Consider the following 18,229-nt stretch of genomic DNA (forward strand, 5'->3'; position numbering starts at 1 on the left):
TCCGAAAACATCTCACTCAAATATAGACGTTTAACCTCGGAAAGAAGCACAACGAAAATGATATAGAGACGAACCTCTTCGCGCTGATACGAATGTGTACATTTGAAGCTCAATTAGCAATTCCAAAGCTTAGTTATGTTTTCCGAGCATTTCAAATAATCTAGAAAGTATGGATTGATCTTGTGTAAATAATTTCTGCCATCTGAAATTCTATTTTCACTTTTTCTTGAATTTCTTTTAATGTTTTCAATGTACTTATGCCCATTTGCGTTTTCAGATGATTAAAATGCTCAGGGAGCTAGAATTTTTGAGGCAAATTTCTAAATAGCTCAACGTGCAGCTGCAAATTAGACAAAAGTGAAGATCTCGTAGTGGTCCTCAGCATCTGCGAAGAAGTAGAACAAGTCTTAGGTTAAAAAGGAGCCCTCCGATCCCAAACTAAGGGGCCTGCCGCTCAGCAAAAAGCTTCTAGGTTCGATATTTTTTACCAGTTATATGAAACATCTATTACATTGTTTTTTTAATTTGCTATTTATGCCATTCTTATGTGTGTAATGCACATATCATGAATTATTTTCCTTTAAATGTGTCTTGTTGTAAACTTAACACAGAGCACCCGCTGCAAAGATCAAGGCTGGTGAAGAGGCTTGCTGCTTCATCTGCTCCCACTAAGAAACCGGTTGCTGTCATAGAAAAGTGTTTTAAGGGAGAGGCTCTTTTATAGCCGACATCAAACACTTGGTGTTGCTGTTGTTAATGATGCAGAGTCGATCAACAGGTCGATTTCTGCCGCTGATGCGCATATGAAGGTAATAAAAATGGCTAAAATTCATACCAGGTTTTTCTATTTTCGCCAAAACTTAAGGAGGGAGATACAAATTTGCTAAAACGCTTCCACATTTTTTCCGTTTCTGTTAATGTTAAAAATGAGCAAAGAAGATTACTAGATTTTTAAACATGTTAGCCATAGAGTTTTATCAAGTACTTAATTATATTTTTCCAAACTATGCAGATCTAGTATGAACTATATAACTAGGCTAAAATTTAGACAAGAGATGTGTAAATTTTGTTATCTTCCCAAATTTTTGATGCATAGTTGAAGATTTTTTTAAAATTTAAGAAGGATCAATTATTATCTGTGGGGATTTAACCTCGCGAATTCATATTTTATATATACAATTAATTAGAGGGGCCACTTCGATATATTTGAGTAGCGGAGAAACAATATGGACCTCGCTATCTAACTAAGAATTTATACACCACATTTCTCTTGGATGATTAATGAATTTTCGATGAAAACGTTCAACTGGTAGGATATCTCTTGATTTCATCCATATACTAGGACGGTTCTTTCGTTGTTTAGTCTCTGTTACATAAAAAGGAAAGCAGGAGTGCAAACCTTGCAGCCGCAGAGATGCTATTAAAATTTTGAGAGAAAACAAGAAGTATAGTTCCTGATCTAATTAATGAAAGACAAAGAAGAATTGAAGAACTCATTTCAAAGTAGATCCCGATTTCATGTACATGTTATCAGCATATAAATGTTCCCGAATACAGGAGATATTCTTTCTACTCTCGGTGATTTTTTTTTTCCAGGTATCAGATTATACTTGAAGTTCTTTGGAGATTCGACTGCATAGTATATTGAGTAGCAGGCTAAGTGGCTTGATCTTTAGAGAAATCCACGGTTAAGTTTATTTGTATTTTTGCAGTACCAGGGAGGGTGATCTCTTCGGAAGCTCCAAAGTTTCACCCCTGTGACCATTAGCTAGATGGGCCATTCATACTCGCAATAACAATTTTTTATGAAAAATATTCATAAAATATGGGTTGATTGATTCAGAACTATACAATTGAGTCGGGAGAAATAATCATTTAAATTATTATCTGTTGAGCCTTTTTGATCCAGATATGTAGACCTGACTGAACCAGAAAAAAATGGTAGAGATGCCTTATGCCTGAATATGATTCAAAGAAACTAAAATCATATTCTTGAACGATTCCAGATCAACATTAAAGGTGACCAAATTTTGCAGTCTGTAAGACTGTAGAACCTTTCAGACAATAATGGTTTGAAACTGTAGATTTGTTTCCAAAGAATGATAATAATGAAGCTCTGAAAACAGAGGAGATTCAGGACAGAACAGAGCATTTACAAATTTAAACACATAAATACATAAACACAGCTCTGCTACAGCAGAGAACTAAAGCACAAAAATTCTTTTATTGAATCTGGTACTGAATCCGGGTACATTACATAAATTTACATAGAACATACTCAGAATTCTGTGGACTCTACAAACTGCCTCTACATGGATATTCACTCTACCATAAGAAATGAAAACTGATACAAATTTACCAGTGATAGAATAGATTTTCTTGCATGAGAAGTTACAAATTGAAGATCAATTTCTAACTGTAGTTTCAGTGACGTAGATTTTGCATCTTGATTTTCTAACTTCTAGCCTGATCATCAATTAGCTCAGTTACAACTGTTGTATGTGTATGATGGACATAACTGCAGATTGGTGGAGAAACTATCATCTACCAACACTCCCCCTTATTTTTGATCTCCAATGTGAGTAGCATGCACTACCCCTTGCCAATACAACTCTGAAATGATTTTAGTTTATCATAAACTGTTAAATGCATGAAATGGTTTATAGTTGACCACAACTTTGCGTGCAAGTGGTTTCTACTGACCATAAAAACTCATCAGCATACCTAAATTTCCATCAACCTTTTCTCATTCCAACTTTTGCAAATATAGCTTCAGCTACTCATCCAACTGCTGCGACAGTTCTTCAAAACCTTGATGCCATACTTCACTTTCTATGGACATCTTGCTAGACAATGAATCTGAATACTCAAACCATTCTTAATCCATCTTGAAACTTCAAGATTTCTATCATTACTCATGCTAGAACAAATCTTTAAACATATCTGTGATCTTCTGTTATCTCAATACGTAGCTCCATCCACAATCTATTTTGATGCATTCATTCTTTGTTTCTTTGTTTCTTTGACAATGAGAACACTGCACTCTTTCACCCGATTTCTTTGAACTTTTCATACTCGCAACATTTGATCTATCTCACTTAACCTAAATCACAAGGTTTGAATTCGGATTAGAGTTTGTTGATCATAAAATTTAAATGAAATTCGGCAAGGGTAATGTTGATGTGAGTTTTTTTCCCCTACAACATGCATAATCAAATACTTAATGTTTTGGGGGGGAAACCACCAAACACTCAACCCTCTCTTGATATAAGGTCATTTCTCATGCTAAGCTTGCAAAGTAAGATCATGAAATGACTTCAAGGTTCCATCTTAATCATGGGCTTCCCTCATTTTATGATGTAATATACTGGTTATCACAAAGGGACTTATGCTATTCATTCAATGGATATCAATTCTTTCTATTATAGATTTAGCTTTACAATGTGCAATGAAAACATAATTTTGATCATTGAACTTTTCCATTGCAACTCAAACTTAAATTGGCGAACTTCTACTCCTAATTGTGAATGCAAGGAATCATGGTTGACTTGGACTCTACTAGATGTAATCTCGCCAACGACTCCACCCACTTAGGGCAAGCTTCTAAGGAACACTCGAATGGTTTTCAAATCGATATCTCCTCTCCAATCCCATCAAATGGATGCCAACTACAGATTCAACATCAATTGAAGTTAAGTGCATTCAATTATTGACTTACCACACAAGGCACTCCTACCATCAACAAGAGGCTAGTGGCCCGAATTTGTTTGAATCAAGAAAATAAACATCCACAAGAACTTCCATTCAACTAAACTACTTCACCATGAAAAGAAATCTACTCCTAGTGAAAGATTGAGGAAACCATGCAACACTTCAAAGCAATATTAAGTAATCCACAATGAAAAACCAACAATGAATTATTAATTACTGTGACAAGCATTATAAACACAACTTCACCAAGTCTCTTCTCTCTTAGTTAATCTATTCTAGTCTCCTAAACTAATAACTCTCTCCTACTCTATTCTCCTAAGCTGATGCCTTACAAATGAGAAGGCCTTGGCATTTACAGTAATTCCATTACAATGAAGGGTCGAGATTGATCCAAGATCAAGGGCCACGATTTAATCCTACTGTTAAACTTTGAAGATCAGATTTATGTTATTTTATCTATCAGGTTGATATGCTTTTGTCAATATTAAACTTAATATTCTTAAATATAAGTCAGATTTCAAACTATAATAATCAGTATATATATGTAAGTGTGATTTCAGACTGAAGTAACTGAAATATATACATTTCACACTAACATAACATGGACGGTGATATACTGTAGACTATTTTGATCTGTAGCATACCAATTCCCTTGAAGATTGTTTAAGTCTATGTTCACGGGTCTCTTCGCAGGTGTATGTCCACTGTTGTGTGTTGCAGATGTGCTACTTATTGAAAATATTTTGCTTATGTATGGTAGCAGATATATGTTCATAGTTGTTACTCGTTGCAGATATAATGTGCTTTTTTTTGATGCGTTCGATGCTTTCAATCCCTCTCGCCATTGACTCATAAATATGTGATTGAGGGTTAGGACATGTCCACCGAAAGACATGTTTCCACATTACGTGGAGACATGTCTTTCTGTGGACATGGCTCAACGTAACATACTCAAACCCACAGAAACCTAAAAATGAATCGGGGGGATAAATTATATTGTGCAATTTGTTTTGTAATTGCAAGTTAATATAAACTATTAGAGATTAGCATGCCCGATCAACTTTGTTCGAGTATTTGTTGAGGTTTGAAATGTGATGACAATCACAATAAAGATTTGATTTAAATCAAATTAATAATTCTTGATTAGCAATTATTTGACACAGCTATATATATACTAATAATTATAAATAGTGTTACCCTAGTATTGGGGTATGTTGGGATGGTGGGACGTCGGGACGAGTTACCGGGATGCTAGGAAAATGGGCCTCATTTTCGGGATGGCTGGGGGACGACGGAAAGGAGAGGATGGTGTAGGGAGGGGTGTTGGATAGTATACACATAGAACTTGAAATGCTAGTTATGAAATGATGTTTTAGTAGAACATAGCAAATTAAACGAATTGAGCATAGCAAAATTGCAGCATGAGATAGAACTATTGAACATTCAACATAGTAAGATATTACATACCCAATAATAACATTCAAAAATCAAAAATCAAATAGAAATTCAAGTACCTATTCCAGTGGTAGCATGGTTGCGGAATGGCAGAGGTGGGGGTACTTGGGTACTCAAGCACCTGGTGTGGGGACGTCTCGGGGACGAGTACTTCAAGGTTTGGGAGGGGGGTGCGAGTCCCCGTGTTACACTGATTATAAATGAATAATAACAATGATAAATTTAATTTATCAAGGGGACTAATTAAATATAGTCTATCAAATCAATCTGACTGAGGCTACAAACATCAACACTCCCTCTTAGCTATGGAAGATAAACACAAGATATAATATTACCTCAATGTAAAATCAAGAATGACAAATTTAAGAATATCTTTGATCAGAAGATATCCAACATTTTGATATCATCTATCATGATCTGTATCAAACATCATAAGATGTCCATCACAATAGAAGGCCATGGTTTGTTAAGGAACTTAATCCACCATGCAAGTTATCTTCTATTCTGATCTGTTTAGACATCATAAGATGCCCATTACTATAGAAGGTCATGGTCTGTTTAAGGAACTTAATCCACCTTGCCAATTATCATCTATTGTGATCCGTTTAGACATCATAAGATGTCCATCACAATAGAAGACATTGGTCTGTTTAAGGAACTTCATCTACATGCAGGTTTAATCATTTATCATGATCTGGTTAGACATCATAGTACACCCCAAATTTTGCCTCATTTAAAATGTTCTTATAGCCATTCAAATTTCATGTGAAGTCAATCGACTAGTAAAATTAGTTAAACAATATTAGCTTGTGAAATGGAAATATGGTTACTGTAATAATTTCATATGAAGATGACATGTTAGTTAATCGTTATGATATTATTATGATTATTTGTTATCTTGAAAAGTTGGTTACTCGTTATAAATTCATGGCAAGTGAAATAGTGGTTAGCTGTTATGATGTTTTATAAAAATGATAACTTGTTATAGTTACTTTGATTTATATGCTATTATCGTGGAAAATTCTCTTTTGTAGGAGCACATCGAAGGGGGGAAGCATTGCCAGAGAGGGAATTGGGTAAGGGAAACCAATCTGCCTATGGGTCGAGAGGTATGATTTCTAACCACCAAGGCAAGAGTATACTATGGATTACCATGAGCTAACCGGTCAATAAATATGTATTATCAAAGAAAATATCACTAAGAATTAAATTAAAAACTAAGAACTAATATGTTACTTTATAAATTGGATGATCTCAGAGCTTCTTGTGATATTTTTCATGTCTCAATATAACAATACCATACTATCTACATATGCTTGCAAATGTATATACACATATATGTATGTATGGGTAAATGCAACTGAGATGTACGTATACGTCCACTTACTATATGATGTATACCTTTGATACGTTGTTGGAATATCAAGCATATGTATATACGTGTGTACGTAAATACACAAGTATAGGTAGGTACAGTATGATACTTTTATATTGAGACATTAGTATAAGTTATTATTACTCCTTGGCAATAGTTTGTAACTCCCTGCCACCTTCACACTTCTTGGTCGTAAACGGGCATGCAGCCCTGAAGACAAAGATCTATTTGTGCGATGGTTCATATTGAGCACCACACATTATCGACAGAGTTATTACCTTCTCTTAAGGCTTGCATTGTTTCTTTTTCACATATTCCTTACAAATCCTTCGCATTTTTTCTTGCAGTCACATACTAGCTGCTATTACTATATTGTGGTGGATAGCTCTTCCACCTTAATCAAGCGTCACTTATTCATATTTGCTATACAATGCTGGACTTCCTACACTATGATTAGCAGCCTTGGTCCTGTGTCACTAGTATTGCCCAAAAACCAATCAAACATTTCAAGAGGTGACATTACAGTCAAGTCATGAAAATATTTTTGCTAAATTATGTTCTTTAAATTTGATATAGTGAGGCTTGTAGTTTTTAGCCTGGAATTAGAAGGCAACATTAATATTGATAGAGCCTTGATCTAAAATGATCTAATGTTTATTTCATTTGTATAAGAATTGTAATTATGCTCCAGATTGAGCAAAATTGTGGCACACTACATATATAAGTTTTCTTTTCAGAATGATATTTAACTGAAGTAACATCCGAAAGTGCAAGCTTATACATAGGTATCTGCTATATACTCTTTGAGATAAGAGTCAACACCACTATGAAGTCAAGAATAAATTGCAAGAATTATGAATCTTAAGTAATGCCCTAGGCCTAGGTCAGGGAAAATGCAATGGTTGTGATTATATAATGCTTATGCAATCACCCTTGAAATTCATCAAGGAAGACCAGATGGTGGAGATGGTGTGAATTGATAACCATTGAGCCACGAGTTATCCTTGCATGATAAGAGAAAGAACAATCAGTAATAAATAAGTAATAAAAGATATTTTAAACTAAGTCAACTTATGGTAGTCCATTGTATAGGTCTTGTTGTCAAGTCGAGCGGGGAGTGATCGGGTACATAGCGCCCACACAAATCCTTGGCCAAGGTAGGTTAGTGGCATGCTTTCTACTGTGATCACTAGAGGTCAGGGTTTCTAGCAGTTGGTAGATAGGTGCATGGAAGGTATCCAAAGCCTACCTGACTGTCTAGTCGACACTCTAACACCATGATGCTCAATGTCTGGATAGTGGTGTCCTAAGCCTGATCTCAGGGTAGGGAGGGCCTTTCTCAGTAGAGATCGTGTGGGTATACTTAAGGGTTTGCGGTTGGGAGGTTAAGCCCTTGGCAATGCTTCTCCTCTTTTCTAGATGCCAAGGCTTGCACAAGGATAAAATCTGCATGCAAGATAACTACATTTTGGGTATTTTACTCTTATATTCTCCGCATTCCAATTTCTGTATTGTAGATGGTTATTATAGTTAAGTTAGTTTCTCTTTCATTGGATTAAGAATCAGTTAAATTTGTTATTCCTTTTTGTTGAATATATGAATTGAGATGAAACGGTATTTAATGTGTAAACAATACTATGGATGTTATAACTGTCCTTCTTGTGAATTTGAAAGGAAGTGTTATTTTGTTATTTTAATCCATTAAAATAGGCTGGAAAATTTAGCATGTTATACTATCCATCACAATAGAAGGTTATTGAAAGATTGTCACCTTCCAATAACTTTTACAAATACAAGTTATATTTGGAAGTTGTCATTTCCTCGTGATGTATAGAGGGACCAAATAGTCATGAAATAACATAAATATTTTCAATAGTACAATAAACAAATGAGCCGAGACTCTTTCTCAATAATTACAATTTTATATCAAGTTTACTTTGGAAGTGATTCACCTTTATTTGCAATAGGTTTGGTTAGGATGATAAAGAATGGTTGTAACATACTATTTTTCCTAGTGTTAACTAACAACTAGTAAATCATTGAACACAATTACTTTTTACATTCACATGCATGAAAAGACAATTATAATAGATAATTTACACATTCATATGGAAAAGGGGTTAACGGTTACAATGAATTAACTGAATTCTAAATAAATTCCCTAACAAATAGAATAAAGGAAAATGTAAATTAAATACTTGACTAACTGTTTCAAATATTGAAAAGGAATATTACATCAGCAACTAACTATAACATAATTCAACTAAACTTGAAGAACATAAGAAAATACATTACCTGATAAATGAGGGAGACATGAATGCAGATCCGTTCTATGTTGAGCGAGTCTCGACATCAAGTGGAGAGGAGAAGCATTGTCAGAGGCTTAACCTCCCAACCACAAACCCTAAGTACCCCCACATGATCTTAGCTGAGAAAGGCCCTCCCTGCACAAGATAAGACACAAGAACACCACTTGTCCTTCCACTGAGCATCTTGGTGTTAGAGTGTCAACTTCACAAATGGCTAGGTTGTGGACTTCTTCCATCAACCTATCTTTCTTACTGCAAGCTATCTTGACCTCTAGTGATCACAACGACATCATATGCCACTAAATCTACCCTAGCCAGGGATTTATATGGACACTATATGCCTGATCACCCATTGCTCGATATGACAACAAGACCATACCCTTTCCCACCATAAGCTGTCTCGGTTATAGATTTAGTTATTTAGTTATTTTTATGCTTATCATGTTCTGATTCAACTCCTTACTTGCAAGAATACTTCATGGTTATTAGTCTACACCTCTCATCTCGACCATACTTGGTCATCTTAGATGATCCCGGGTGTGACTGTCCTATATTCTTGAGTAGTTCCAACTGTCTTTCCAATCATTGAAATTTTTTGCCCAAATAGGGGTTTGCATGGAAGCAAAAACAATATGCATGTATTTCAAGTAATAAGGCTTCCCTTGCCTCAGAGGCATATAGTATAATACCTTTGTACGAGGGAAATACAACTTGTGACATTATTAAATTTTGGACAGAAGTGACATAACAGATCAAGAGATTATAACTATAATATTAAAGACGAAACTTTATTGGATGACATGCATAAGAATTCTCCCATGAAATGATTGAAAACAGGCCACACAACTATTGGGCTGAGATATACTTGAGAGATCAAACATCAATAAGATATACAATCCGATCTAAATATTATTGGCTGAAGTACTTAAATTCATACTTCAACAATGCATATGAACAACCCTTAATGTCACTGGCTGAGAACACTTAAGATCATACATTGTTAATGCAAATGACATGGCCTTAACAATACTGGCTGGCATTATGTAAGAATAAAATCGTATAAAATGGTAAAGTCAAGGAACATGATACTAGGTACGACCTATTAGTACATGGTGAATGATGAATGATTAACTTAGACTTCTTTGCAGTAATCGAGCCTTCCTACAAGCCTCTTATATTATGATATCAATCAACTAGCAATTATTGTTGTTGGTTCCATGCTAACTTGCACAGGAATGGATGTATCTCCCGCGACCGGGAGAGCTTAGAGAGATAAAAAGATAGGATGAGTGGAGAAGGTATTTTCTGTTGAATGTCATGAGGTTCTTGGAGAGAGGAAGACGGTAGTGGGTGGCTTTGGGAACATATATGCTTAATGGCTCAATACTTGCTTGGAGGAGTTACGGTTCTTGAAAGATTTGCAAGGTGGCCACATTTACATATTTGAGCTAAGTCGAAAATATAAAAGAGAATGGCGTCGATAGACCCCATGATATTTTAAATGGCCACGAAATGAAATAATAATATATACTAGTGTCCCTCCCCATGAATTATTTTAGTAAGACTATAGTATCTGCATAAGCTTGCACGGATTATATACATGTGTATGTGTGTGTATATATATATATGTATGTATGTATGTATGTATGTATGTTATATATCAAATATGCGTAAGATTACATATGCGTCATATTTTAAATATATGTATACATACATACATGGGTATGTAACACATGCATCCTTACGTAAATACTATGGTGTTATTATAGTAATTCATGTCTAACAAAGGGAGGATTCTAGCTCATTTGGATACTCGATTCAAAAGTAACAACTAATTTATTTCATTTATTATTTTAAAAGTATATTATGTTTCAACCTAGTTAGCTCATGGTGGACACCTAGTCTACTCTTGTTGCCTAGCTCGCTTTTCCTTGACCATGGTGGCTTAAGTTCATATTTGATAGTTCAGTAGCAATAGGTTGGTGCCCACACACCCTATTCCCTCTTTGACAATGCTCCTCCCCCTTTGCCGCATTCTAGCAAAAAGAGTTGTCAAGGTGAAAGCATTAGTCTTTCAAAGGAAATCTAGTTATCATAACTAATAACTAACTTGATTAAACATCAAAAAATATCATAACAACTAACCACATCGTCCTTTTCACAAGACATATAACAAATAACTAATATTCCCTTTAATGTGAAAAAACAAATGAAGCAACTAATCTAACCATCCATTTCGAATTATCTTAAATATCAACAATTATAAAAAATGGGGGTGTAACAATAGCGAACTTCCTCTTAATCCAATATTTCACACGTTTTTTGGATATTTTGAAGTTCTTTTAGAATGCAAATTTCTTTGAATCCACGTTTGGATTACTGACTTCAACGAAAGAAGCTTGATGTTTAAGTCTATCAGGACATTTTGTTGCAGTGTGCTCATAGTTGTCACATCTATAACATTGTACGCAAGAGTAGTCTCTTTGTTTATTGAATGTTTCTTTACTATTTGAGTACTTGACCTTTTTCTTTTTCAAATTGTAGTGAGAATTTGAATATCTCCTTTTGTGGATTCCATGTTGATTCCTCTAGATATTAGATTGCACTCTTCTTGAATGTAGTCAACCTTTAGCCAATCAAATTTAGGGAGTTTGGAACAAGCAGTTATTCCTTGTCTAAATTTATCCCGTGAAATAGGTTGTCCATTTAAAGTTACTATACTTAACTCTTTACTATCATAGATTTGACCAATTTTTAAGAGTTGGTTTCTTAATTCCGTTATTCTCATAAAGTATGAGGTGATGGTCTCTCCTTTATTCATCTTTATCAGTGAGTTGATTCTTTAGAGCAAGAAGCCTACTAGTGTTGTTGATTTCAACCATGTCTTCTAAGGCTTTTAACATATCATATGTAGAGTCTAACTTTGTGATAATAGGTAGTAAATGATTTTTCGCTCCATCCACCAGTAACTCCATTGCTTTAGTGTTGTCTTGACATAAGGGAGGATGATAATTAGGACCTGAGGCTTGCTTAGTCACCAAACTACCTCGTAGAAACAACAATAGAAGGGAGGAGAGAAAGAATTGTAGAACAACTTGTATTCATTCAATTAAACTTTATACATGCTGAGCTGTGAGGCCTTCTCGATTACGACCAATACAATATGAATCAATTACAGAACAGTCCTAATACATGTGAGATCCATGATCTCCTGACTCTCAAATAGATTCCTTCTTCATGACTTCTACCCTTTTCTATCTGCCCCCAGGTATCTCCCTTAAACCTAGAACAAGTCTACCTATTTATACTGCATGAATCAACTTAAATTTTTTTCTAGATCTGCATTGGAGAAAGCATCAACCCAAATATAGGTCCATATGCTTCCCAATGATCAATCCTATTATTCAATCACGATCACAAATTAAATACACAAGTCGGCTCCTAATGAAGAACCAAATAGAACAACTCGGTGAAACAAGAAACAAGACATCACTGAGCAGACACAAAACAATCACTAAAGTCACTTGACGAACACAGTACAAAACATATCAACCAAGCCAGCTCGGTGAACGAAGACAAAAATACTTCACTGAGCCAACTGCCCAAACAACTACCAAGCAGAATTGCAATGATAGCTAAACACATCTACCGAGCAGGATTATTGCTGATCTGAGATGCTCCTAGATCATGTCCTTTTCCCAATAACTATTTTTGTTGTCTTCCTTAGGTACAGGGGAACTCATTATGGGCCCATTTGGTTGTTGGAATACAACCGGAATAGGAATTGAAAATTCAAATTTGTTTTGTATTCTCCGTTTGGTGCTCCAAATTGGAATTGAGAATAGGAATGTGTATTCTCATTTTGCCCCTAAAATGAGCATATGTCCATTCCAAAAAAAACCTATTATTGGAATAGCTATTCCTTTTCTCAATTTGACTTTCCCAAATGGTATAGTTTTTTCAAGTCCTTGGTTATGTGGGTTAATGGATCAAACCTTCAGTAGGGCATCGAAGATCTCACTTCTGCATGCAGGTCTCTTTGCAATAGCACGAAACATCCCAATCCAAACAATGACCACCGACAGTGGTCTCCCAATTCTCTCTAGCTTGCCAGTAGTCAACAGACATTCAGTTGATCCAACATACTAGGGAGATATTGTAGACCCGATGATCCTCTAACGACATTGGACTTTTGAATAGAAAAATCCAACCATGATCTTTGTGGCAATTTGAATTGAGCTCTTCTCATAGATCCAAGCACGGGGATATTGCAGTTAAAAGCAATGCAAATCACCCAATCCATCTCAAAACACCCAATCTAACTTCTGACATTGGAACGAGATCAAGTAGATTAGAGGATTTTTTTTTACATAACGGGTGTATGCCTAAAATGTGAGCACACTTCTATGAGTCATTATATCCAAGATTGCTCAAGAATGAGGTCTCGAATGGCGGCTCATAACTCTCTATTCATAGAGTGCAAGGGTTTCTAATGGAGGCCCTCAGTTTGACCTAGTTTGTGCCCATGCAAGTACACCATAAAACGAGAGATTCAAAGGTCAAAATATGAATGCAAATAAAGATGAAAACTAATTCAAATGAAGACAATGCAAGAAAGATTCAAAGATCAAAATATGAATGCAAATGAAGATGAAAACTAATTTAAATGAAGACAATGCAAAGCAATGCAAGAAAGGAAATCTAATCTCTGAAAAGAAATAACAATGCAAGATTAATCTATGAAAGCAAATATGAATCTAAGCTAATATGAAAATGCAAGGATGGATCATGATGATGGAAGCCATGGATGCATGAGAGGAGAAGACAAGAAGATAGAAGTTCTCCGCAAAAAGTTTTAATGCTCAAACTCCTCCAAAAATCACGCTTCAAACTTGCAGCATAACAATAGCCTAATCATGGATGTCAAAAATGGGGAGAGGGCTCTCCCTTATAAAGAAGAATGGACGATTTAAGATTAAGAGGCAATAAGATTTAATCAAGGGTGGAGAAAGAATGATCTGTGTGAGACAAAATTCCACCAATGAAAAAAGAGGGGGAAAATTAAATAGAATCCCACTTAGAAATATGTGCATTTAAGTGTAGAGGAAAAAATAATTTATTTAATTTTTATTTATTTTATTTCCTTTTTCAAGTGGGATTTTATTTAATTAAAAGGGAGCAAGTTCTTTTAATTAAATAGAAAATATTTAATTAAATTAAAAGAGGGGTTTTTTCTCTTAATTAATTAGATGTGGATTTATTATTTAATTAAAAGAGAGGTTTTCTTTTAATTAAATAAGACTTGGGATAAAATGATCAAACTTTAGGAAATATTGAAATAATTAAATTAATTACAATTTGGTCAAAGAAATTGATTTGAATTGATTTAATAAAATATTGCAAACCATTGATTCAAGAAATTGATAATTGAATAATGGGGGCCCATAGTCTAGGCGGCCATTTTATGGTACATACATTTGCCCCTTTTTGACTAATGTGTGATCAATTTGGGAACACATTTAATCAAAGAAAGAAATTGAAATGTGAGATCGATTTGGGATCATAAAACAACCCAGATGTGTGGTTGTCGATTCGGGAAAACATCAGGACAAAGAATACAAATAAATTTTGACTTAAAAAAGTCGACGATAAAATTGATAAAACTGAATCAAGGATTGAAGTTGATAGGTACTGCCCCCTCGTGATCGAAATCAAAATGAAATAGAGGAGAAACAACAAATTGATAAATTTGATCAAATTGAACAAAAGATAAAGTTCTTGATGTAAGATGAAAGATATAAGAATCATAGAACCAAGGTAGATCATCAAGCATGAAATATTATGCCCCAAAGTTGAATTAGAAGAAAAGAAGCGGAGTGAAAGCGAATGGAAGGTAGAAATTTGGAAGATGTGGAAAGAAACAAAAAGAATAAAAGAAAATTTTCCGTAAGAAATAGAATGCCCCAAAATCAATCAACTATTTAAGATAGAAATTTCAATTGAGATCATGAAAGAAGATAAGGAAATGAAGATAAAAAAATGACCACAGTTGATTAAAAGTCCACAAGAAAGATGAAGGGAAAACCCTCTCAAACTCATAATGCAGCCTAAAAATGCAAACTAACATGAAGTCTAATAATGCAAGCTACATGAAAATGCAAAGGTGTACTTGCAATAGAGCAACTGTAACATAAAATTTTGTGTTCATCATTCATTAGAGAATGTTAAAGAACTTATTTTCATCATTGGGCCATTATTAACGGACATTGGAAAATCACACAATCATCACTAGTCACAAGCGCAACTATGAAGATATGAATGTGATTTATATCGGATTGGAATGTGGAAAGATTCTAACATAAGCATCAAAGACATAAAGGTCAAGCTGACTTTGATGTTAGCTTACCCAATTTAATGTAGCAAAACCATGCTCGCGTCAAGGCATGGATGCCAAGATGACCATAAGAACAGTTGTGGAAAAACAGTCAAGGATTATGCCTCAAATATCTTAAGTGTTTCAAGGGGACAACAAGAGACACTCTAGAGTTTCAAGACCACACCCACAAGCAGAAAACAAATAAAAACATGCCCCATGCCCCAAGTCCTCTAGCTATGCATCCCGAAGAGACTTATCAGACAAGGACACTCAACAAAAATCAATAATAGTTAGCACACAAAGAAAGATCATGACATAGGTCAAGCATTAAGTGTCATGTTTAAAAATTTAAGTGTGTTAACTGATACTGTGTTTCGAGGATAAGGATTGAATGCTTGTAAGCAGGTAAGATCACATGACGAAATTGGGTAAGACCAAACCGGTAAGTGTTGAAAAACACTCGATGTCAGGGGCTGTATTGAAAAATACAGTTGGGGTGGTGTTGAAAAACATCATTTACGAGGTGTCCTAAAGACTAACACAACCAAGAGACCAAAGGTAACATAGTTATGCCCCCTAGACAAAGACCAATTCCAAACCAAGGCAACAAGGACAAGGCATGATGGAAAAAGGCCAAGTGTTGAGGACACGTACTAAAAAATAGGGCTGCAAAGGCCTTAAGTAGCGCCTGTTTCCAGGTTTTCACCACTTGAATTTTTTTTCTTTTTTTTGGAATATATAATTTTTTTGGAAATATATCAAAGCGCTTATTCTAAGATGATCATTTTTTCAGGACATTTTCCAATTTTTTGAATTTTGATAGTATATCATTTTTTTGGATTTTTGAAATATATCATTTTTTTTTGTATTTTTTCAGGATCAATAAATATGTACAAAGATGCCCCTAGACAAAACAGGCATCATGGATAGAACTTCTTCAGGTGCAAGACATTGATAGGATCAAGGAGCTGCTCTCCTTTTGCTGTAGACAATAAATAGGCACTGGACCCAAAAGTTGCTGTAATAATGTAAGGTCCAAGCCAATTAGGTTCAAATTTACCCTTTTGATCTCTATTCTATTGATTCTTAGGATTTTCATGTAGGACAAGATCTCCCACCTGGAATTCTTTAGGGTGAACCTTTTTGTTGAAAGCTTTTGACATGCACTTTTGATAGACTCTCATATGGTCAAATGATGCTTGGCGTTTCTCATTTAGAAGTTCGAAATCTTGAAGTCTCATGGTGCGGTAGTCTTCATCTATAACTAGAGCTTTGAGGGAAACTTTGAGTGAAGGCATCTCAACCTCTAAAGGTAACACTGCTTCAACATCATATGTAAGGGCAAAAGGAGTAGCCCTAGCAGGAGTACGAATACTCGTTCTATAGGTCCACAAAGCCAGATTTATCTGTAAGTGCCAATCTCTACCATTCTTATGAACTATTCTATGTAAGATTTTGAGGATGGTTTTATTTGATGCTTTTGCTTGACCATTTCCTTGTGGGAAGTAAATGGAGGACCAATGTTGTTTTATCTTGAATTTCTTACAAAGTTGTTTAAAGTCCTTATTTTTAAATTGGACTCCGTTGTCAGTGATAATCTCGGAAGGAACTCCATATCTACAGATAATATGATTCAGAATAAATAGAGAAACTGTCTTGCCCAAGGCAACAGAAAGTGGGATAGCTTCTACCTATTTAGTGAAGTAATCAGTAGTAGTGATAATAAACTTGTGTCCACATGATGAGTTGGGATGAATCTGCCCAACAAGATCAAAGGCCCAACGTTGAAATGGCCAATGAGAGATAGAAGGAATGAGTTCCCTACACGAAGCATGTATCAGGTTACCATGTTTTTGACACTTTTCACATGACTTTGCAAAAGCTACTGCATCAATCTGCATTGTGGGCCAATAGTACCCCGCCCTAAGCAACCTTCAAGCCATGGAAAGACCATTGGAATGTCCCACATAGATGCCCTCATGGATGTCAACTAACGCTTGATCAAATTCTTCCTTTTCTAAGCATCTAAGAAGTGTTCCATCTAGTCCCCTCCTATACAAATCTCCAGAGATAAGGGAATGGTGAGATATTTTGAATAAGGTTTCTACATTCAGATCGGTTAATGGATTTAGGTATAATGCCATCACGAAGGTATGAATAAATGACACCATAATGGGATGAGTCAGAGTCTGTCAAGTAACTTCCTAAACTACCCAAATCGGGATTCATCCTAAGCAAAGAATCGTCCACGAAGGTAACATGTGAGTTCAAATTATCTGATCCTACACATGAATCGTCGACTAACTTGGGTTGAGAACTATATGTATGAACAACATCAATGTCCATATCAACTGTAGAAGGCTCTGAGAGATAGTCCCATTCATACTCATTGGAATCTGTTTCTAAATCTCGACTAGGATGCTTACACCATGAAGGCTTGGGATGCCTGGACGTGGAAGCCTCAATATCATCAAGGATCACACTCTCTTGTTCTAAATTTGCAATTGTCTCATGAGATACTGGACTATCTGAATCTTCTCAAAGGAGATTAGTAGAAGGGACCCAATCTTCACACATATCTTGTTGATTTTCCAAATTAGGTATGTACTCTTGTTCTTCTTCAGTATCCGACTTATCAAGGATAGGAGCAACATTATTGTGATTTGCATATCCTAGGCCAACTGACTTCTTAGACTTGCGTCCGAAAAGACCACGATCAAGGGGTTCAGCTCTAGCATCCAATCTATTACTAAGAGGGCCATGTCCAGGATAGCCCATCTTCTTGACAAAAGTATGCCCTCTTCCATAAGCTTTAGGAGAGGGAGTGAAGTTCTCATTGTGCATATACTTCTCTTCTCTATAAATCTAATCTCTAACAGCCACATCTTTCTCATCTTGAATAGGCACTGATGACTGTACAAATGTGTCAAATAATGTCATAGTTGAAGAGAAAGGTTTCATCTCTTGTGAAGGTTTACCATAAGACCTAGGTGAAACTGGTAA

The 18,229-nt window shown here is 35.4% G+C and overlaps 1 long non-coding RNA gene across 3 annotated transcripts in view; it reads left to right on the forward strand.

Moving 5' to 3' along the window:
• The first annotated feature begins 277 nt into the window (after positions 1 to 277).
• The window catches only part of LOC149541610 (uncharacterized), a 125,726-nt gene continuing 107,774 nt past the window's right edge, over positions 278 to 18,229 (forward strand). For 2 of the 3 annotated variants that reach the window (XR_016355148.1, XR_016355147.1), the window contains exons 1-3: positions 278 to 472; positions 612 to 809; positions 6,201 to 6,275. This is a non-coding gene — a long non-coding RNA (uncharacterized LOC149541610). The remainder of the gene's footprint in view (positions 473 to 611; positions 810 to 6,200; positions 6,276 to 18,229) is intronic. The other variant, XR_016355149.1, reaches the window with a different exon arrangement.

This window comes from Cupressus sempervirens, chromosome 8 (genome assembly GCF_028749045.1).
Source record: "Cupressus sempervirens isolate cs-2001-9-10 chromosome 8, ASM2874904v1, whole genome shotgun sequence".
Taxonomy (NCBI): Eukaryota; Viridiplantae; Streptophyta; class Pinopsida; order Cupressales; family Cupressaceae; genus Cupressus; species Cupressus sempervirens.